At 43.8% G+C, this 22,069-nt stretch overlaps 1 protein-coding gene across 9 annotated transcripts in view; it reads left to right on the forward strand.

The window, feature by feature from the left end:
* The window catches only part of LOC119954104 (rho GTPase-activating protein 32-like), a 726,718-nt gene that overhangs the window by 448,457 nt on the left and 256,192 nt on the right, over positions 1-22,069 (forward strand). The window contains exon 1 of one of the 9 annotated variants that reach the window (XM_038778994.1): positions 21,517-21,779. The exons of the other annotated variants lie outside the window; for them this stretch is intronic. The gene's annotated coding sequence lies outside the window, so the exon portion shown is untranslated. Of the gene's footprint in view, positions 1-21,516; positions 21,780-22,069 lie in introns of those variants that run through there. 9 annotated transcript variants of the gene reach the window in all.

Genomic DNA, 22,069 nt, shown 5'->3' on the forward strand with positions numbered 1-22,069 from the left:
GGTGTCTTTGTGTGTGTGCGCCGGTGTCTTTGTGTGTGTATCGGTGTCTTTGTGTGTGTGCGCCGGTGTCTTTGTGTGTGTGCCAGTGTCTTGTGTGTGTGGCCGGTGTCTTTGTGTGTGTGTCGGTGTCTTTGTGTGTGTGCCGGAGTCTTTGTGTGTGTGCCGGAGTTCTTTGTGTGTGTGCCGGGGTCTTTGTGTGTGTGTCGGTGTCTTTGTGTGTGTCGGTGTCTTTGTGTGTGTGCTGGTGTCTTTGTGTGTGTGCTGGTGTCTTTGTGTGTGTGTGTCGGTGTTTGTGTGTGTGTCGGTGTTTGTGTGTGTGTGTCGGTGTTTGTGTGTGTGTGTGTCGGTGTTTGGTGTGTGTGTGTCGGTGTTTGTGTGTGTGTCGGTGTTTGTGTGTGTGTCGGTGTTTGTGTGTGTGTCGGTGTTTGTGTGTGTGTGTCGGTGTTTGTGTGTGTGTCGGTGTTTGTGTGTGTGTCGGTGTTTGTGTGTGTGTCGGTGTTTGTGTGAGTGTCGGTGTTTGTGTGAGTGTCGGTGTTTGTGTGAGTGTCGGTGTTTGTGTGAGTGTCGGTGTTTGTGAGAGTGTCGGTGTTTTTGTTTGTGTGTCGGTGTCTTTGTGTGTGTCCTTTGTGTGTGTGTTTTGGGTGTCTTTGTGTGTGCGTGCGTCGTATCTACATGTGTGTCAGTGTTTCTGTGCGTGTGTGTCAGTGTTTTTGTGTGTTTGTTGTCAGTATCTTTGCGTGTGTGTGCCGGTGTTCATGTGTGTGTGCGTGTGTCGGTGTTTTTGTGTGGTCGATGCCTTTGTGTGTGTGCCAGTGTCTTTGTGTGTGCACCAGTGTCTTTGTGTGTGTGCGCGCCGTGTGTCTTTGTGTGTGTATCGTGTCCTTTGTGTGTGTGCGCCGGTGTCCTTTGTGTGTGTGCCAGTGTCTTTGTGTGTGTGCCGGTGTCTTTGTGTGTGTGCCGGTGTCTTTGTGTGTGTCGGTGTCATTGTGTGTGTGGCCGGAGTCTTTGTGTGTGTGCCGGAGTCTTTGTGTGTGTGTCGGTGTCTTTGCCTTTGTGTGTGTGCCGGTGTCTTTGTGTGTGTGCTGGTGTCTTTGTGTGTGTGTGTCGGTGTCTTTGTGTGTGTGTCTATGTCTTTGTGTGTGTGCGCCGGTGTCTTTTGTGTGTGTGTCGGTGTTTGTGTGTGTGCCGGTGTCTTTGTGTGTGTGCCGGTGTCTTTGTGTGTGTGTCGGTGTCTTTGTGTGTGTCGGTGTCTTTGTGTGTGTGTCGGTGTCTTTGTGTGTATCGGTGTCTTTGTGTGTGTCGGTGTCTTGGTGTGTGTCGGTGTCTTATGTGTGTGTCGGTGTCTTTATGCGTGTGCCGGTGTCTTTGTGCGTGTGCCGGTGTCTTTATGGCGTGTCGGTGTCTTTTGTTGCGTGTCGGTTGTCTTGTGTGCGTGTGCCGGTGTCTTTATGCGTGTGCCGGTGTCTTTGTGTGTGTGCCGGTGTCTTATGTGTGTGCGGAGTCTTTGTGGTGTGGTGCCGGAGTCTTTGTGTGTGTGTGTGTCGGTGTCTTTGTGCGTGTGTCGTGTCTTTGTGCGTGTGTCGGTGTCTTGGTCCTTTGTGTCGGGTGTTCTTTTGTGCGTGTGTCGGTGTCTTTGTGCGTGTGTCGTGTCTTTGTGCGGTGTCCGGTGTCTTTGTGCGTGTGTCGGTGTCTTTGTGCGTGTGTCGGGTCTTTGTGCGTGTGTCGGTGTCTTTGTGGCGGTGTCGGTGTGTGGCGTGTGTGTATTGGTCCATGTTTGTTGCCGGTGTATTTAGCTTAAAAAATCCAGCAGAGGTGAGAGTTGTACAGATTTAGAAAGCATCGACAGGGGACTCCCTGATCACGTTATGGGTGAAACACAGCTCAGGAAAACATTAGATCATCGTCATTGACTGATGGTGCTAGTTTCAAGTCCATCTGCACTTGAGTGAAGCTGGACGGGTGTGAGTCGCCTCTGTCATTTGGGTTGGGATGATTGCTCACTGTCTGTAGAAAGTTGTACTTTTGAGTGAGAGCATTGTGTTGTCAGTAAGACAGCCATCCAATGCTTGCATATGCAGAGTTGCAAGAAGTGGCTACAAATTTTATGTTAAACTGTTAGGACTTTAAATCAGCTATCAGGAAGGTATGTCTTTCAAACTGGTTTGTAACTATCTGCACAATTGCTATACCTTGGATGTTGGTAGCGCATCTGCTGATATCGTTTGTATCACGCAGGTTCAGTGAATTGCAGAGTAACAATTTTATGATGTCTCTACTAGACATCTTTCAGCAGTAAGTTGATTGTAGAAATGTTAGGATTCTTCAAAGCCAGTCCGTGGAAAGGAATTCTGTAAAATGCCATTCATCTTGATGCTCTTGTGGTTACCCAGACTGAGGAGTTGAATTGATGATGAATCCCTGTTCATGTTCCTGTGTCGACGGTGTAAGAACTTGGTGCTGAGTCGTGTTGTTTTGTACTGGCAGCGCGTAAAGAAGAGAATAAAGGCTGTTTTTGCAGCAAATATATTCACAGTTATGTCAGTTTCCCAGCTACAACACTCTACCTGTCAATGTGAAAAATTGCCCAGGTATAACCTGTCCACAAACGAGGACAAATCCAAATTGGCCAGTTATCAACCCTGTCAACCCCTGATCCATCAACAAAATGATGGAAGGTGTTGTTGACAGTGTTATCAAACAGCACTTAGCAATAACCTGCACACAAATGTGTAATTTGGGTACTACCAGGGTCCCGCCGCTCCAGACCTCATTACATTCTTGGTTCAATGGACAGAGAAAATGAGGTGAGAATTACTGCTCTTGTCATCAAGGCAGCATTTGATCAAATGTAGCACAAGGAACACTAGCAAAACAGGAGTTAATGAAAATCAGAGAATCTATTTGTTGGAGTCATACTTGGCACAAAGGAAGGATAGTTTTGGTTGTTGGAGGTCAGCCCCAAGAGTTGGAGTGGATGTTGTTTACATGGACTTCAGTAAAGCCTTTGACAAGATGCCTCATGGCCATAAGACAGGAGCAGAATTAGGCCACTCGGCCCATCGAGTCTGCTCCACCATTCAATCATGGCTGATATTTTTCTCATCCCCATTTTCCTGCCTTCTCCCCATAACACCTGATCCCGTTATTAATCAAGAACTTATCTATCTCTGTCTTAAAGACACTCACTGATTTGGCCTCCACAGCCTTCTGCGGCAAAAAGTTCCAAGAATCACCACTCTCTGGCTGAAGAAATTCCTCCTCATCTCTGTTGTAAAGGATCGTCCCTTTAGTCTGAGATTGTGTCTTCTGCTCCTAGTTTTTCATACAAGTGGAAACATCCTCTCCACGTCCACGCCTCGCAGTATCCTGTACGTTTCAATAAGATCCCCCCCTCATCCTTCGAAACTCGAATGAGAACAGATGCAGAGTCCTGAACTGCTCCTCCTATGACAACACTCCATTCCAGGGGTCATTGTTGTGAACCTCCTCTGGGCCCTTTCCAAGGCCAGCTCATCCTTCCTTAGATACGGGGCCCAAAACTGCGCACAATACTCCGGATGGAATCTTATACAGCCTCAGAAGTACATCCCTAGTTTTGTATTCTAGCCCTCTCGACATGAATGCGAAACATTACATTTGCCTTCCTAACTGCTGACTGAACCTGCACGTTAACCTGAAGAGAATCGTGAATATGGACTCCCAAGTCCCTTTGTGTTTCTGATTTCCTAAACATTTCCACATTTAGAAAATAGTCTATGCCTCTATTTCTCCTTCCAAAGTGCATAACCTCACATTCTTGCACATTGTATTCCATCTGCCATTTCTTTGCTACTCTTCTAGCCTGCCCAAGTCCTTCTGCAGCCCCCTTGCTTCCTGAAAACTACATATTCCTCTCAAGATCTTTGTATCATCTGCAAACTTAGCAACAGAGTCTTCAGTTCCTTCTTCCAGATCATAATGTATATTATGAAAAGTTGTGGTCCCAGCACAGACCCCTGAGGCACACTAGTCACCGGCCGCCATCCTGAAAAAGGCTCATTATCTTCATTCTCTGCCTTCTTCCAGTCAGCCAATCCTCTATTCATGCCAGGATCTTACCCTTAACACCCTGGGCTCTTAACTTATTTAACAGTCTCCTATGTGGCACCTTGTCAAAGGCCTTCTGGAACTCTAAATAAATCACGTCCACTGGTTCAACTTTGTCGAGCATCCTTGTTACTTCATCAAAGAACTCCCAACAGACTTGTCAGACACGACCTCCGTTTGACAAAGCCGTGCTGACTCAGTCCTATTTTATCATGCCACTTCTATGTACTCCGCGATTTAATCTTTAATAATAGACTCTAAACTCTGACCAATGGTTGAAGTCCGGCTAGCTGGCCGATAATTTCCTGTCTTCCTGCCTCCCCCCTTCTTAAACAGCGGTGTTACATTAGCCACTTTCTAGTCCTCTGGGACCTTTCCTGCCTCCAGTGATTCCTGAAAGATCACCACCAATGCCGCACAATCTCTCTTTTAGAACCCTGGGGAGTAGCCCATCCGGTCCAGGTGATTATCCACCTTCAGACCTTTCAGTTTGCCCAGAACATTCTCTTTAGTGATGGTCACTGCACTCAACTCTGCCCCCGATTCTCCTCTGGCATCCCACTGGTGTCTTCCCCGTGAAGACTGATACAAAGTGTTATGTGGGAGTACCTTTAAGAAATGGGTGTTTAAGAAATGTACCTTTAAGAAATGGATGTTTATCAGTGATGTCAGAGTGTGGGTGGAGCTGGGCTGTCTGTCATCTTTTTACTTTTGTTTTAGGCTGTTTGCTGCAGGGTGAGTTTTAGTTTCGTTTTCAGAGCTGGATGGCTACAGTTACAGCCAGAAGTGGACAGCATGGTAGCATAGTGGTTAGCACAATTGCATCACAGCTCCAGGGTCCCAGGTTCGATTCCTGGCTTCGGTCACTGTCTGTGTGGAGTCTGCACGTTCTCCCCGTGTGTGCATGGGTTTCCTCCGGGTGCTCTGGTTTCCTCCCACAGTCCAAAGATGTGCAGGTTAGGTGGATTGGCCATTCTAAATTGCCCTTAGTGTCCAAAATTGCCCATAGTGTTGGGTGGGGTTACTGGGTTATGGGGATATGGTGGAGGTGTGCGGTTTGGTAGGGTGCGCTTTCCAAGAGCCGGTGCAGACTCGATGGGTCGAATGGCCTCCTTCTGCACTGCACTGTGAATTCTATGATTGTGTATGAATCTCTCTCGTAATCTAAAGATTGTACATCAATCCTGGTGATTTAAAACTCATAACAGTAGTGACTTTAACTTGATGTGCTTCTGGTAAAAGGTGTTTCAAGTCGTATGGATGTTAAAAAAGGAAAGCTTAAATGTGTACTTAGTGTTGCAGTCTTTGGGGGTTGTATTTGAATTAATGGTTGCTAAGATTTTCACTATGTTTTAAAAAGGTTAACTTGAGTTCACAGCATGAACATTGTTTTGCTTTAAAAAATACTTTTTCATTTCTGCTGTACCACACCTGTAAAGTGGACCTTGTGCTCCCCATACCACAATCTAGTAAAAGTTGTGGGTCAGGTGAACTCCATGATACACTTTAGGGTTCTCTAAACCCTGGCCCATAACAAATTGGGGGCTCGAGGGGGATAAAAGTCTATCTATTGGATTGGCTTTGTGAACTTAAAGACAGTGAGGGGTGAGCACATTGTGGTTGCTTTTCAGGTGTGGTATTTTAGTTTAAGTAGGGAGTGTGTTGTGGACAATGGCTCCTTCAGAGGCTCTGAAGTTTTTGGGGGTGGAGACGGTCACACGCAGTAGCTTACGGACAGAGACTAAAAGCAGACTGATAGATTTGGCAAAAAAGTTGCAGTTAACATTACCTGACAAAATGCAAAAAGATGAGGTATTTATGGCGATGGCTAAACATTTAAAGTTGCCGGAGATGCAGTTTGACTCATTGGAAATAGCAAAAATTCAGTTGCAAGTTAAACAAATGGAACATGAGAAAGAATTAAAGCAGCTTTAATACGAAAGAGAGAGAGAGGAAAAAGAAAGAGGGAGATAGCGAGAGAGAGAGGAAAAAGAGAGAGAAGAAAGCAAAACAGAAAGAATAGCCCGAGCAGAACAAAAAGAGAGAAAGGGAGATACAGATCAGGGAAAAAGATAAAGAAAGAGAGTTTGAACTTCAGAAAATGGCCATGAAACATGACAGTCAGTTAGAATTGGCAGACCTAAAGGGAAACGTACTGTTGGATGATACTGATGAGGATCGTGAGAAAGAGCGTCAAAGTCGAAGGCTTGGTGGGGATCTATTTAAATATGTTCAAGCGTTGCCAAGATTTGACGCAAAGGAGATAGAAGCCTTTTTCATTTCATTTGAGAAGGTAACTAAACAAATGAAATTGCCACAGGACATATGGGTATTACTGATTGAAACAAAGCTGGTAGGTAGGGCGAGTAAAGTGTATGCATCGCTATCAGAGGAGGTATCTGAATCGTATGAGGAGGTGAAAAAATCCATCTCGGCATCATATGAATTAGTGCCTGAAGCCTACAGACAAAACGTTATAAATTTAAGGAAAGAATTTGGTCAAACATACATGGAGTTTGAAAGGACCAAACAGTAATTTTGATAGGTGGATAAGGGCTTTGAAAATAGACAAAACGTATGAAGCTCTCCGAGAAATTATACTTTTGGAGGTGTTTAAAAATTCAATTCCTGATGTAGTGAGAACTCATGTGGAAGAGCAGAGGGTTAAAACTGCGAGTTTAGCAGCAGAAATGGCAGATGATTATGAATTAGTTCATAAATCAAAGCTTGGTTTCCGACATCAGTTTCAGCCTGTGAAATATAGAAACTGGGGACATGAGAAATACTCAAGTGGTAAAGGTAAAGGTGATCTGATGGGAAATAATAAGGAGAGTGTACCTCAGATTAAAAAAGAAATCCAGGAGGGTGGAAGAGACATGAAAAGTTTCAAATGTTTTCACTGTAATAAACTAGGCCATGTAAAGTCACAGTGTTGGTGGTTGAAGAAAAACACTGGGAAGGCTGTTGTGGTAAAACAGGATAAGTCAGTGGGGTTTGTTAAAGAGGTAAAGGAAAGCCCAAGTGAAGCGAAGGAGGTGCAAAAGATTGTACAGCCTGATCAAGAGGTGATTGATAAGAAGGTGCCAGATCTCTTTAAAGAATTTACTTGTGTGGGAAAAGTTTACTCGTGTCTATCAGGAGGAGGCAAAGATGCCACAATTTTAAGAGATACGGGAACAAGTCAATCTTTGATGGTAAGAGATAAGGAGTTATGTAGTTTGGGAAGAATGTTGACAGAAAAGGTGGAAGTCAGGGTGAGAGGAGTAGTGTTTTCCAGTGAAGAGTGGTGAAGTGGTTGTAGACATAATAGAGAAACTATCTTGCCCAGGAATACAGTTTATCTTGGGTAATTATATAGCTGGGAGTGATGCCTACTGTGGTTGATAAGGCAGTAGAAAATCAGACAACTGAAGTGTTGAAGGATGAATAACCTGGGATTTTTCCGGATTGTGTAGTAACAAGGTTGCAAAGTCGCAGGTTAAGGCAAAAGGAGAAATCAAAGAGTGAAGATGAAGTTGAAGTGGAATTATCAGAAACAATTTTTGATCACATGGTTGAAAACGAACACGAACAGGTAGAGGATGAGGCGGATATTTTTAGTTCAGGAAAATTGACGGAGTTGCAAAAGAAGACTGTAGAAATAAAATGAATGTATCAGAAAGAATACACGGAAGAGGAATCTGAGTGTATACCAGAGTGTTTTTACCGTAAAAGTAATGTCTTGATCAAAAGGAAACCTTTACATATGCAGGTGGATGAAAAGTGGGCAGAAGTTCTTCATGTTGTACTGGCAGTTGGGTATAGAAAGGAGTTGTTGCGAGTTGCACACGAGGTACCAGTGGAGGTCATTTGGGAATAAGGAAAACTCAAACTAAATTTCAGAAACATTTTTGTTCGCCGGAACTACATAAAGATGTAGTTAAATTTTGTCAATCATGTCGCACATGTCAAGTGATAGGGAAACCTCAAGCAGTGATAAAACCAGCGCCCTTAATACCTATTCCAGCATTTGAGGAACTTTTTACAACGTTCCTAATTGATTGCGTAGGACGGCTTCCTAAAACAAAAAGTGAGAATCAATATCTTTTGACTATAATGAATGTGTCTTCCAGGATTCCAGAGGCCTTTCCAGTACGTAATGTTACAGCTAAAAAGATTGTAGAGGGGTTACTTAAATTCTTTACCAAATACAGACTACCCACAGAAATACGGATCAAGGATCAAATTTTACCTCAAGGTTATTCAAAGAAGTTATAGATAGCTTAGGAATAAAACAATTTAAATCTACTGTGTACCATCCAGAATTGCAGGGAGCGTTAGAAAGGTGGCATCAGACATTGAAGACAATGTTGAGAGCTTATTGTCAAGATTATCCAGTGGATTGAGAAAAAGGAATTCCATTCGTAAAGTTTGCAATTAGGGATGCACCTAATGAATCAACCAAATTTAGTCCTTTTGAACTAATATTTGGTCATGAGGTAAGAGGACCACTTAAATTAATTAAGGAACAATTGGTGAGTGAGAAATCAGAAATTACATTATTGGATTATGTATCAAATTTTAGGGAATGATTAAATAGAGCAGGTGAATTGGCGAGACAACATTTAAAAGTTGCACAAAATGTGATGAAACGGGTAGCGGACAAGGAATCCAAATTTCGTAGTTTTTCATGTGGAGATAAAGTTTTAGTATTGTTACCAGTGGTCGGTGAACCTTTAAAAGCTAGGTTTTGTGGACGTTATCAGATTGAAAGGAATTAAGTGAGGTGAATTTATGTGGTAAAAACGCCAGATAGAAGGAAAACTCACCGAGTGTGTCATGTGAATATGCTTAAAAAGTACTTTGAAAGGGAAGGAGAGAAAAAGGAGATGGTTTTAATGATTCTAACTGAAAGTGACGAACCAAATCCAGATGACTGAATTTGACAACTGTCAAATTAAATTAGAAAACGAGGATTTCTTAAAAAGTGGGATAAATTGTTGAGTTACCTTCCAGAGGAAAAACGGACTGACACGAAAGAGTTATTGATATCATATGGGCATATTTGTGGAGATAAATTGGAAAGTACTAAAATGGCTGTACATGATGTAGATGTGGGAAATGCTGTTCGAATCAAACAACATCCATACAGACTTAACCCTTTAAAATTGGCACAGGTTAACAAAGAGATTGAGAGTATGCTTAAAAATAGCATAATTGAACATACATAGAACAGTACAGCACAGAACAGGCCCTTCGGCCCTCAATGTTGTGCCGAGCAATGATCACCCTACTTAAACCCACGTAACCCGTATCCCAACAATCCCCCCATTAACCTTACACTACGGGCAATTTAGCATGGCCAATCCACCTAACCCGCACATCTTTGGACTGTGGGAGGAAACCGGAGCACCCGGAGGAAACCCACGCACACGCGGGGAGGACGTGCAGACTCCACACAGACAGTGACCCAGCCGGGAATCGAACCTGGGACCACTGGAGCTGTGAAGCATTGATGCTAACCACCATGCTACCGTGAGGCCGTGAATTGAAGTGGGTTGCAGCCAGTGGAGCTCACCCATAGTGATGCTACCAAAACCAGACGGTACCCAATGGTTGTGTGTGGACTATTGAAAGGTTAATGCAGTTACTACAACGGACTCTTATCCCACCCCACGTTTGGAGGATTGCATTGAGAAAATTGGACAATCAGCTTTTATTTCCAAACTGGGTTTACTTAGAACATAGAACAGTACAGCACAGAACAGGCCCTTCGGCCCTCGATGTTGTGCCGAGCAATGATCACCCTACTCAAACCCACATATCTACCCTCTACCCGTAACCCAACAACACCCCCCCCCCTTAACCTTACTTTTTAGGACACTACGGGCAATTTAGCATGGCCAATCCACCTAACCCGCACATCTTTGGACTGTGGGAGGAAACCGGAGCACCCGGAGGAAACCCACGCACACACGGGGAGGACGTGCAGACTCCGCACAGACAGTGACCCAGCCGGGAATCGAACCTGGGACCCTGGAGCTGTGATGCAATTGTGCTAACCACTATGCTACCGTGCTGTCCACTTCTGGCTGTAACTGCAGCCATCCAGCTCTGAAAACGAAACTAAAACTTAAAGGTTACTGGCAGGTGCCTTTATCCAAAAGGGCACAGGAGATTTTGGCTTTTGTGATTCCAGATGGTATATACCAATTCAAAGTTATGGCATTTGACATGAAAAATGCCCCAGCTACAATTCAACAGTTAACTAACAAAGTCAAAGAACAAAGGAAAGTACAGCACAGGAACAGGCCTTCGACCCTCCCAAGCCTGTGCCGGCCATGCTGCCCGTCTAAACTAAAATCTTCTATACTTCCAGGGTCCGTATCCCTCTATTCCCATCTTATTCATGTATTTGTCAAGATGCTCCTTAAATGTCACTATCGTCCCTGCTTCCACCAGCTCCTCCGGCAACAAGTTCCAGGCACCCACTACCCTCTGTGTAAAAAAACTTGCCTCGTAGATCTCCTCTAAACCTTGTCCTTCGCACCTAAAACTTATGCCCCCTAGTAATTGACCCCTCTACCCTGGGGAAAAGCCTCTGACTATCCACTCTGTCTATGCCCCTCATAATTTTGTAAACCTCTATCAGGTCGCCCCTCAACCTCCGTCATTCAGTGAGAGCAAACCGAGTTTATTCAACCGCTCCTCATAGCTAATGCCCTCCATACCAGGCAACATCCTGGTCAATCTCTTCTGCACCCTCTCTAAAGCCTCCACATCCTTCTGGTAGTGTGGCGACCAGAATTGAACACTATACTCCAAGTGTGGCCTAACTAAGGTTCTAAGTCGTTTCGGGATTGCCCCAATTGTGCGGTATGCATCGATGATCTGGTAATTTTCAGCCAGACATGGAAAGAAGATTTAAAACATCTGATGGAGTTATTCAATCGACTTCAGGAGGCGGGTTTGGTGAGAAACCTTGCCAAAAGTGAATTTGGAAAAGCCCAAGTAATTTTCCAGTTTTCAATACCCTTGAGACGAAGGGAAATAATGCGATTTCTTGGCATGAGTGGATTTGATTGAACATTTGTTCAAATTTTTTGTAGCGTGGTTGCTCCACTGATGGACTTGCTGAAGCAACGTTGAAAATTTCAATGGGCAGCGGAGTTTCAACATTTGACTGCCTGAAAGCTGTGATAACCAATGCTTCTCTGTTGGAGAATTACAAGGGACTCTATGATCAGATTGAACTAAAGTATCTGACTTTATAGAGAAATGCCGAGTCGTGGAGACATGGATGGCTCGTGCAGAGACCTTCTTGTTCAAAGAGACTGTCAATCAGGAAGGGTTTCAGTTAGAGGACGAAGAACAGAAATGGACTATATTATTGTACCTGTTTGCGTGTTTTGCTTTTTTTGAAACAAACAGTATATTTACTGTGTGCATTTCTTAAAGGATAGTGAAAAGGGGAAAAATTAAACCATCTTGAAGTTGATGGTTTATTTTTTTTGTTGTGGGGAGGTGTCATGTGAGTGTACCTTTAAGAAATGGGTGTGTATATAAATATCTGTAGTGCGAGTACCTTTATAAAATGGGTGTTTCAGAAATGTACCTTTAAGAAATGGGTGTTTATCAGTGATGTCAGAGTGTGGGTGGAGCTGGGCTGTCTGTCAGCTTTTTACTTTTGTTTGAGGCTGTTTGCTGCAGGTGTGTTTTAGTTTTGTTTTCAGAGCTGGGTAGCTGCAGTCACAGCCAGAAAGTGTATAAATCTCTCTCTGCAATCTAAAGAGTGTAAATCGATCCTGGTGATGAAAACTAATAACAGTAGTGACTTTAACCTGACGTGCTTCTGGTAAAAGGTGTTTTTAAGTCGTAGGATGTAAAGGAAAGCTTAAAGGTTTACTTAGTGCTGTAGTCTTTGGGGGTCGTATTTGAATTAATGGTTGCTGAGATGTTCACATGTTTAAAAAGGTTAAGTTGAGTTATAGAATAAACATTGTTTTGCTTTAAAAAATACTTTTCCATTTCTGCTGTACCACACCTGTAGTGTGGGCCATGTGCTCCCCATACCACAATGTGGTAAAGCTGTGGCTCAGGTGAACTCCATGATACACTTTGGGTCTCTAAACCCTGGCCATAACAAAAGTAACTATTCAGTTTGTCTGCCATTTCTTTGTTTCCTATTATTACTTCACCAGCCGCATTTTCCAGTGGTCCAATGTCGATTTTTGCTTCTCTTATCTTTTATATATTGAAAATATATAAAATCCCATCTTCCTTATATTACTAGCTAGAGTGCACTCATATTTCATCATCTACCCCTTATTGTTTTTTTGTCCTCTGCTCGCTTTTGATGGCTTCCCAATCCTCTGGCTTCCCAGTAATCCTCACCATTTTGAATGCTTTTTCTTTAGCTTTTATGCTGTCCTTGACTTACCTTGTCAGCCATGGGTGCCTTGTCCTCCCCTTATCGTGTTTCCTCCTCCTTGGGATGAATTTCTGTTGTTGCCCCCTAATAACTCCCCAAAAACCCCTGCCATTGCTGTTCCATTCTCTTCCATGCTAGGCTCCTTTTCCAATCAATTCTGGCCAGCTCCTCCCTCATGTCTTTGTAGTTTTCCCTTATTTAATTGTAATAACGTTACATCTGATTGCAGCTTCTTCCCTCTCAAACTGCAGGGTAAATTGTATCATATTGTGGTCACTGCTCCCTCAGGGTTCCTTACCTTAAATTCTCTCATCAAGTCTGCCTCATTACACATCCCAAATCCAGAATTGCCTATTCCCTAGTAGGCTCTGTCACAAGCTGCTCCAAAAATCCATCTTAGATACTCCACAAATCCCTTTTCTTGGGATCCACTACCAACCTGATTTTCCCAGTCCATCTGCATGTTGAAATCCCCCATGATTATTGAATGTTGCCTTTTTTACATGCCTTTTCTATCCTGATTTATTTACTGCCCCACATCCTGACTACTGCTTGAGAGCCTGTACATAACTCCTATCAAGGCCTTTTTACCTTTGTGATTCCTCAACTCTACCTACGGAGATTCTATGCCTTCTGATCTTATATCGTTCCTTGCTATTGATTCAACTTAATTCCTTATTGACAATGCAACCCTACCACTTTGCCCATCTGCCTGTCCTTTCAAGAGGACACATACCCTTGGATAGTTAGATCCCAGCCCTGATCCCCTTGCAGCCACGTCCTCTGTGATGCCCACAACATTGATCAGCCAATTTTAATGTGCACAACAAGTTCATTTACCTTGTTCCGTATACTGCACTCATTTAGGCACAACATCCTCAATTCTGCATTGACCATCTCCCTTCTGGCAGCTTGGTACAAAAGGTGAAGTCACACGGGATCAGAGGTGAAGGTGGTAAGATGCTTACAGAACTGGCTCGATCACAGAAGGGAAAGGGTAGCAATAAAAGGTGTTTTTTCTGAATGGAAGGTTGTGACTAGTAGTGTCCACGGGGATCTGTAGATGGGCCTCTGTTGTTTGTAGTTACATAAACGATTTGGAGGAAGATGTAGCTGGTCTGATTAGTAAGTTCGCGGATGACACCAAGGTTGGTGGAGTGGCAGATAGTGTTGTGGATTGTCAGAGGATACAACAGGACATAGATAGGTTGGGACTTGGGCAGAGAAATGGCAAATGGAGTTTAGTCCAGATAAATGTGAGGTAATGCATTTTGGTAGGTCTACATAGAGGGGAAATATATTGTAAATGGTAAACTCTCAGAAAATATAGAAAGTCAGAGCGATCTGTGTGCAGGTCCACAGATCTTTGAAAATGGCAACACAAGTGGACAAGGTAGTCAAGAAGCATATGGAATGCTTGCCTTCATTGGGGTGGAGGGTTTGGAGAGGGTGCAGAGGAGATTTATCAGGATGTTGCCTAGTCTGGAGGGTGGTGCTATGTGGAGAGGCTGAATAGACTCTGACTGTTTTCCATTAGAAAGACGGAGGTTGAAGGGGACCTTATAGAGGTCTACAAGATTATGAAGGTAATGATAGAATGGATGGGCAAGCACTCTTTCCTAGGGTGGAGGGGTTCAGTCGTCAGGGTGCATAGGTTTAAGGTCCATGAGGCAATGGTTAGAGGAGATATGCGAGGCAGATTTTTTTTATGCAAAGGGTGGTGAGTGCCTGGAATGCATTGCCAAGGACGTTTGTGAAGTCAATAGATTAACGGTGTTCAAAAGGCATCTCGACAAACACATGGATAGGATGGGTATAGAGGGATGTGGCACAAGGAAGTGCTAAGGGTTTTGGTAAAGGTTGGTATGACCAGTACAGGCTTGGATGGCCGAAGGGCCTGTTCCTGTGCTGTATTGTTCTTTGAGTTCCTCAGGGTAGTGTCCTAGGCCCAACCATCCTCAGGGCAGCATGGTAGCGCAAGTGGCTAGCACTGCAGCTTCACAGCGCTATGGTCCCTGCTTCAATTCCCTGCTGGGTCACTGTCTGTGCGAGTCTGCACGTTCTCACCGTGTCTTCGAGGTTTTCCTCCAGGTGTTCGGTTTCCTCCCACAGTCCAAAAATGTGCAGGTTAGGTGGATTGGCCATGCTAAATTTGCCCTTAGTGTCCAAAAAGATTAGGAGGGGTTTATGGGTACGGGTGGAAATGAGGGCTTAAGTGGATCGATGCAAACTCGATGGGCGAATGCCTCCTTCGCCACTATGTTCTGTGTTTCATCAATTACCTTCCCACCATCATAAAGTCAAAAGTGGGAATTTCCGCTGATGATTGCATATTTTCAGCAGCACTCCCAACTCCTCAAATACTGAAGCAGTCACTATCCATATGCAGCAAGACGTGGACAGCATTCAGGCTTGGACTGCTAAGTGGCACTCAACATCTGCACCACACCAATGCCAGGCAATGACCATCTCCAACTAGAGAGAATCTAACCACCTCCCCATGACAATGGCATTATCATTGCTGAATCCCCACCATCAATCCTGGGGTTACCATTGACCAGATGTTGACTGGCCTAGCCATATGAACAACCAGGTCAAATGCTGGGAATTCTGCAAAGGATAACTCCATCCCTGACTTCCCAAAGCTTGTCCACAATCTACAAGTCAGGAGTACAATGGGATATTCTCCACTAGCTTGGATGATGCAGCTCCAACAACACTTAAAGAAGCTTGATACCATTCAGGACAAAGCAGCCCATTTCATTGGCACCCCATCCACCGACTTCAACACTCTCATCCTCCATCACAGATGTACAGTAGCAGAAGTGTGGTCCATCTGCAAGACGCACTGGAGCAACTCACCAAGGCTTCTTCAAAAAAAAATCTTCCAAACACATAGCCTTTATAACCTAGACGCACTGGGACAACAGACAGATGGGAGCACCACTACTTTTTAATCTTTATTATTGTCACAAGTAGGCTTATATTAACACTTCAATGAAGTTACCGTGATAATACCCAAGTCGCCACATTTCAGCGCCTGTTTGGGTACAATGAGGGAGAATTCAGTAGGTCCAGTTCACCTAACAAGCACGTCTTTTGAGGCCTGTGGGAGGAAACTGCAGCACCCAGAGGAAACCCATACAGACACGGGGAGAATGTGCAGACACTGCACAGACAGTGACCCAAGCGTGAATAAAACCCGGGTCCTTGTTGCTGTGAAGCAGCAGTGCAAACTACTGCATTACCGTGCCACCTGATCCTCTCTAAACTACATGCAGGTTCCTCTCTAAACTACACACCCTCCTGACATGGAAGTATATCACCATTCCTTGACTTGCTGAGTCAAAATTGTGGAATGTCCTCCTCAACAGCACTGTGGGTGTATCTACACCACATGGACTGCAGCGGTTCAAGAAGGCGGCTCTCCATTGCATTCTTGGGAAATTTGGGATCAGCAATAAATGCTTACCGAGCCAGGGAAGCTCACATCCAGTGAAAGAATAATAATAACAAAAACATCTCCAACAATATGTCCCTTCCTGATTGAAGCACTGTGGAAATGGAAAATGTGTCCCGACAAATGCTCCTGTGATTAAAATATAAACTTGTGTTCTCATCTTACTTTCTTGTGATGGACAGGGCAAATCAGTTGTGGAGAGAAATCTGGCCATTTCTTGTTTACCTGAGCAGTGTGAAGTTTTTATTAAATAGAATTTACAGTGCAGAAGGAGGCCATTCGGCCCATCGAGTCTGCACCGGCTCTTGGAAAGAGCACCCTACCCAAGGTCAACACCTCCACCCCTTATCCCCATAACCCAGTAACCCCACCCAACACTAAGGGCAATTTTGGACACTAAGGGCAATTTATCATGGCCAATCCACCTAACCTGCACATCTTTTGGACTGTGGGAGGAAACCGGAGCACCCCGGAGGAAACCCACGCACACACTGGGAGGATGTGCAGACTCCGCACAGACAGTGACCCAAGCCGGAATCGAACCTGGGACCCTGGAGCTGTGAAGCCATTGTGCTATCCACAATGCTACCGTGCTGCCGTGAGGTGATCTTATTTCACCTCAATCCTGGATGTGTGGGGTGTCTTACAGCTGTTGTGCCTGTGTGTTAGTTTTTGAAACACTGAAGATGGTGAACTGCATTTCTGGTTTAGAATTATCCAGTGTATTAATTATTCAGATTGACACCGACTGGTCTGTCGGGACACCAGATAAAGCACTGTAATTCAGTACTTATTTGTTTATCATTTGGTTTTTTGTTGTCTCTGACTAAAGTTATTTGAGTAACTTACCATACTGGTGGGAGGAGTAGCTGCTGCGGATTGCAGTTCACCATCAACATCACAAAGATTTACAGACACAGTCTATTTCTTTATCCAGGTACGGGTTAGTAAGCCTGTTTAGTATGAGCATGGGAGCTGTTCGGTCTCTGTGCAGTGCTGATTCGAATTCACTGCCCACGTTCCCTGTCAGAGCTGCACATTTTCATGCTTTAGAAGTTTGTTCCCAGAAGATGGTCAAGTGTCTCCGATCCCTGCGCTTGCTAAACCAGGTAATGTATTAAGTCCTGATTTTCAGGCTCGAGCATGTCGTGGGAGATGGTGCCCATTAAGAAATGAATATGAGCTGACGGTTTGCTTATGGTTCACGTTCCAACTGTGTGATGCAGTAAGGTAAAGATCGAACACCCAGAAGCAGGAGGAGGTCATTCGCCCTTTCGGGCCTGCTCCACCATTCATTATTATCATTGCTGATCATGAAATTGATCACTTGCAAAGAAACAGGGTCAACATTTACCTTGTCAATAATGTCAGAGGCCCAATTTTGATTTGGTGCCTTCGGTTCTCGAATATAGTTTGGAGCTTTAGAAACTAAGCTAAGTGTCTCAGAAATCCCATAGGCTGTCCTTTGTTTCTGGTTGCTCTGGCTGGCATGATGGAGCCTGAGAGGCTGTGCTCGAGCTGAAAACCTGAAGCATGTTGTTAGCAATGATGTTGTTACACATTTCTCTCTCTCTCTCCCTCACACACACTGACAACTTTAGGTTTACTACTATGTTAGGCATGAGAACATAGAGATTAACATTGGGCTAAGATGCTGTGACATTGGTTGGGTTCCTGGGAATCTTAGTTTGATATCAAATGCCACTTTCCAGTGGAGTATGTTGTGGTGAGACCTGGTGATTGGGCATGGGATGGGAAGCATGTGTCCCTACCTCTCCTACTGTATAGTACTCATATGTCCTTTTCTTTTTCCTTTCCACTGAAACACAGTAACAACAAAAAGGGGGAACCACACACGCTCACAATCTGGATTTAGTGCTCTGCTCTCAGAGCAGTTAGAACTTAGAACAGTACAGCACAGAACAGGCCCTTCGGCCCTCGATGTTGTGCCGAGCAATGATCACCCTACTTAAACCCACGTAACCCGTATACCCGTAACCCAACAATCCCCCCCCCTTACACTACGGGCAATTTAGCATGGCCAATCCACCTAACCCGCACATCTTTGGACTGTGGGAGGAAACCGGAGTACCCGGAGGAAACCCACGCACACACGGGGAGGACGTGCAGACTCCACACAGACAGTGACCCAGCCGGGAATCGAACCTGGGACCCTGGAGCTGTGAAGCATTGATGCTAACCACCATGCTACCATGAGGCCCCAAGTTCTGAAAAGGGACCTCTGTATCAGTAAAGTGCGTACCCTTTATTCAAAGAAATAGATCTTGAAGCTCACCTTTTCAGAATTGCCGTCATGGGCAGTTGAATCATTTTAGTTGTAAGCTAAGTTAGAGGAAAAAAAATATTTCCACTGGTTAGTCAATCAGTAACTAAAGAACATCAATTTCAGATTAGTACCAGAAGAATGAAGGAACAAGTTAAAAGGGTTTTTTTAAAAAAGATAGCTGTTAGGCTGTGAATACCTGATCAACAACAGGGGAGGGGTGGAGAGCAGAATCAATGGTGGCTTACAGAAGGAAAATGAATAATATTTGCAAAAGGGGTTATTTGACATGGTGGTGTGGAAGAAACTAAATGGCTCACTTAAAAATCTGGCATAAGTGTGATTATACACTGGAAGTTTCCAAAGATGTGCAGGTTAGGTGGATTGGCCATGACCAATGATAGGGCAGGGGAGAGTGGGCCTAGGTAGATGGAGGGTTGGTGCAGACTCAATCGTCGAAATGGCCACCTGAACTAGGGATTCTATGGGTATCCTGGTAATCCATGTACATGGTGACATAATACATGAGGTATAATGCTCGACTTTGTTTTCCTGTACATGAAATTAAGCTCTGCTATTTTCTTCTTTTTAATCTGCTTGATTTTCTCTGGTCCTTTCCTGAAAACGCTGCCTCATGCTGGGGTACACCTTCATAATGGATAGGCGTTGAAGGCATGGAGAGCTGTTGGAGGCAGATGGGTTCAGGGACAGAGTTGATGCTGACAGAAATCATGCAGTGTATGAGATGAGGTGGGGCAGGGAGATATATGGTATGCACCTCATTTGGTATCGAGCATGAACTTGTCGAGGAAGAACGCAAGTTGTGCTGAGTAGCAGAGAAAGAATCGAGGAGACCAATAGCAGGACTTACTGAGAAGTAAGATGTTGACAACATGAATTAATGTGTGCAATGTCAAATTTTGCTGGACTTTGAACTAGAGAAAGACGAGGCCAGCAACAATTTGTGGTTGTCCACCTAACTGATGGATGGATGAGGCCCTGAACTATTTGATTGGTAGATAGAATTAAACTATTTCCTCTGGACGAGTAATCCATAACAAGGGAACGTAACCTTAAAATGAGCGCTAAACCTTTCAGGGGTGGTGTCTGGAAGCACTTCCTGATGCAAAGGTTAGTGAGAATCTGTAACTTCCTCCTTCCAAAACAGGCAATCAAGACTGGAGACCAATTGAAAATGACAAAACTCATTGTTAAGAGTTAAGGTATCAAAGGTTACAAAACTGAAGTGGCCAAATGGAATACAGAATACAAATGAATATAGATCAGTGATGATCTAATTGAATAGCAAAACGAGCTTGTGGGGCTGAGCAGCTTTCTCCAGTTCCTTTTATGCAATAATGAAAGTTGCCTTCTATCCTGGGGACTAAAAACCTTCAAACGCACTTCAGAAGGACCGTGTCAGGCTCTTGGGTAAGGGCAGAGTGGAAAATGGCATGCGCATAGGACGCTGTTATTGTTTATGTCTGAGATTAGCAGCAGATACAATGAATGGCAACCCCCCCATATCCCTTGGGAATGCCATATTGCATGGGAGAGCTTACACAAAGAACACAAATCATGTATTAAAATTCAAATGTAGGTGCTTCAATAACCAGCCTTTGAGAGCTAAATGTATATTGAATATATGTCATCTAAAAGAGAAAAAAGCCAATGTGCCTTTCCAGCCCCGGGACAGCAGGTGTTCAGCTCTCAATTGCTTTTGCCATTTTCAAAACAAATTCTAAATTTGGTGGTTTTGTATGTGCATTGACCGTCAGTATTGGTGAAACATAAATTCTGTGATTGGATTAAAAGCAGTGACAGATTGCTGAAACAGAAGGGAATAGATGTGCTGCTGACCTGAACATGCACTGTAGAGTGTAAAAGGTTTCATTTATTTGTGTGTGGGTCCTCTTGATTTGAAATGAGGGTTGTATGAGGGATTCTCTTCCAATTTAATAAAAACATCTAGTTGGTGAATATACTTTGTTAAAATACAACCTGCTTAGTTTTATTGGGTGGATGATCAAATGGAAATGTTTGACTAATTCTACTGGGTATGATTTCCTAATAACTGTTTGTGCTTCATCTCCATGGGCTGTAGTACGGTGCTCTGTGGTGCACAGCGAGAGGTGGCTTTGCTTCTTGAGTTAGAAGTGAGGAAATAGGGTTATGATTTTTCAGACCTGATACTTATCCTCTTCCCCCCCCCCCCCCCACCCCCCAGTGAAATGCATCACTGGTTCAGAAATAACTCAGTATCAGAGTTTAACCCTGTACAGGCCAATTACCTTTTAAATTATGCATGTTTTCCCGCAAAAGGCTTCTTTTTTGTTGTTGCTACATAACAGAATTGGGTGACTGCAAGGGGTTTAGACATTTACCTGCTTTGTTCACAAAATACTAGTTTATCCATTTAATTTGAGGATAGATCCTTTTTGTCAATGCAAAAGGGTTAATGAAATTGCTTGCAGTCCCATGTCTTGCTGTTATTTGCAAAGTGATGGAAAGCTACAGGACACTTTCTGTTTGATTTTTTTTCAAGATTGCCTTTACTCATCCATTTGCATTAGTCCTTGTTTTTCACAACTTCAGTTTAATATATCCTTCAATACTCCTTGCTCAGAGTCAGCTCCTGATTTGTGAAACTTTTGCGCATATTCCGGTGCAGAGTCTGTGTTGCATTTGATTTTAAATAGAGAATGGCTGGTGGAAGGTTAAGTTGAGCTCAACGCCATGTGCAGTTTGTGTGCGGGTGGGAGAGGAGAAACATACAGCTAGCATGGAATCCCCTTACCAGAAACTGAGGGCTAGCTGAAGTAAGCACAGCATTTGGAAAATTCCCATTTCTGAAATAGTTCCTCTGTTAAGAGAAATGAAAAAAAGGATAACTTAGAAAAACAAGTTCAGGACTAAGCAAAGCTGTGACCTTCTGGTTAGAAAAGGATATATAATGCGAGAGTTCGAAATCTGCCTAATATCCCAGTCCTAATGAGCTTCCAGCATACACAATCAGTTTGAATAGTACTGCATGGCTGCTCAGAAGCCATGCATTGTTTTTATTTAATGAATGAATGAATGTCATGTTTGAGATAAAGACTCTTACATGAACTGTTCATGTCCCTACTGAGCGCTCTGAGCAGTGAAATGTCTGGCAGGCACATCGTTGCTGCACGTACTCCTGTGTTGCTCTTGGCTGCTGCCGAGCTCCATGCTGTCGGTCCTAATCCAGTGGGACTCTTCCTACTACAGAGCAGCTGCCTTAGCTAAGCAAATTGAGCATGAAGCGGGCGGCACAGAAATGGGTTAACGGGGAGCTCAGAGACTCAGTTTATAAACCATCTGAACGATCACCGTGTGGCCTGCTCAATAAGGGCAACGGATGTTTACAGATTGACCGAACAACCTTTTCAAACTAGAGGATGGATACTTTCTCTTGCTGTGCAGTTCTAGCATTTAACTTATGCCTGGACATGACTCAAATGAGCTGTTAAATCTCTGCTGGTCTGTATATTGTGAGGGAAGCATTGTTAGGAAGGGTAAGTGTGAGATTGCAATGATATTCTCCCCTTGAAATGGGTGCTGCTCAGTGCACACTGGGCTTTGATCGTTCGGTGCCTTGTTATCTAATAAATGTATAGGACAGACACTGAAGTGATTCATGTGCTTTTCATCATAAAGCTCTGTTTTGCAAGAGAGTCACAGCCATCATGAATGTCCTACACAAATAATGCAATGAACACATCCATTTTCACAGTCGTAATCTGAGAGTGGAATCTGCAAACAGAAAAAAGGATTAACTTTTGTCAGATTATAAGTCCCATCTTTT

The sequence above is a fragment of the Scyliorhinus canicula genome, chromosome 19 (assembly GCF_902713615.1).
Source record: "Scyliorhinus canicula chromosome 19, sScyCan1.1, whole genome shotgun sequence".
Classification (NCBI taxonomy): Eukaryota; Metazoa; Chordata; class Chondrichthyes; order Carcharhiniformes; family Scyliorhinidae; genus Scyliorhinus; species Scyliorhinus canicula.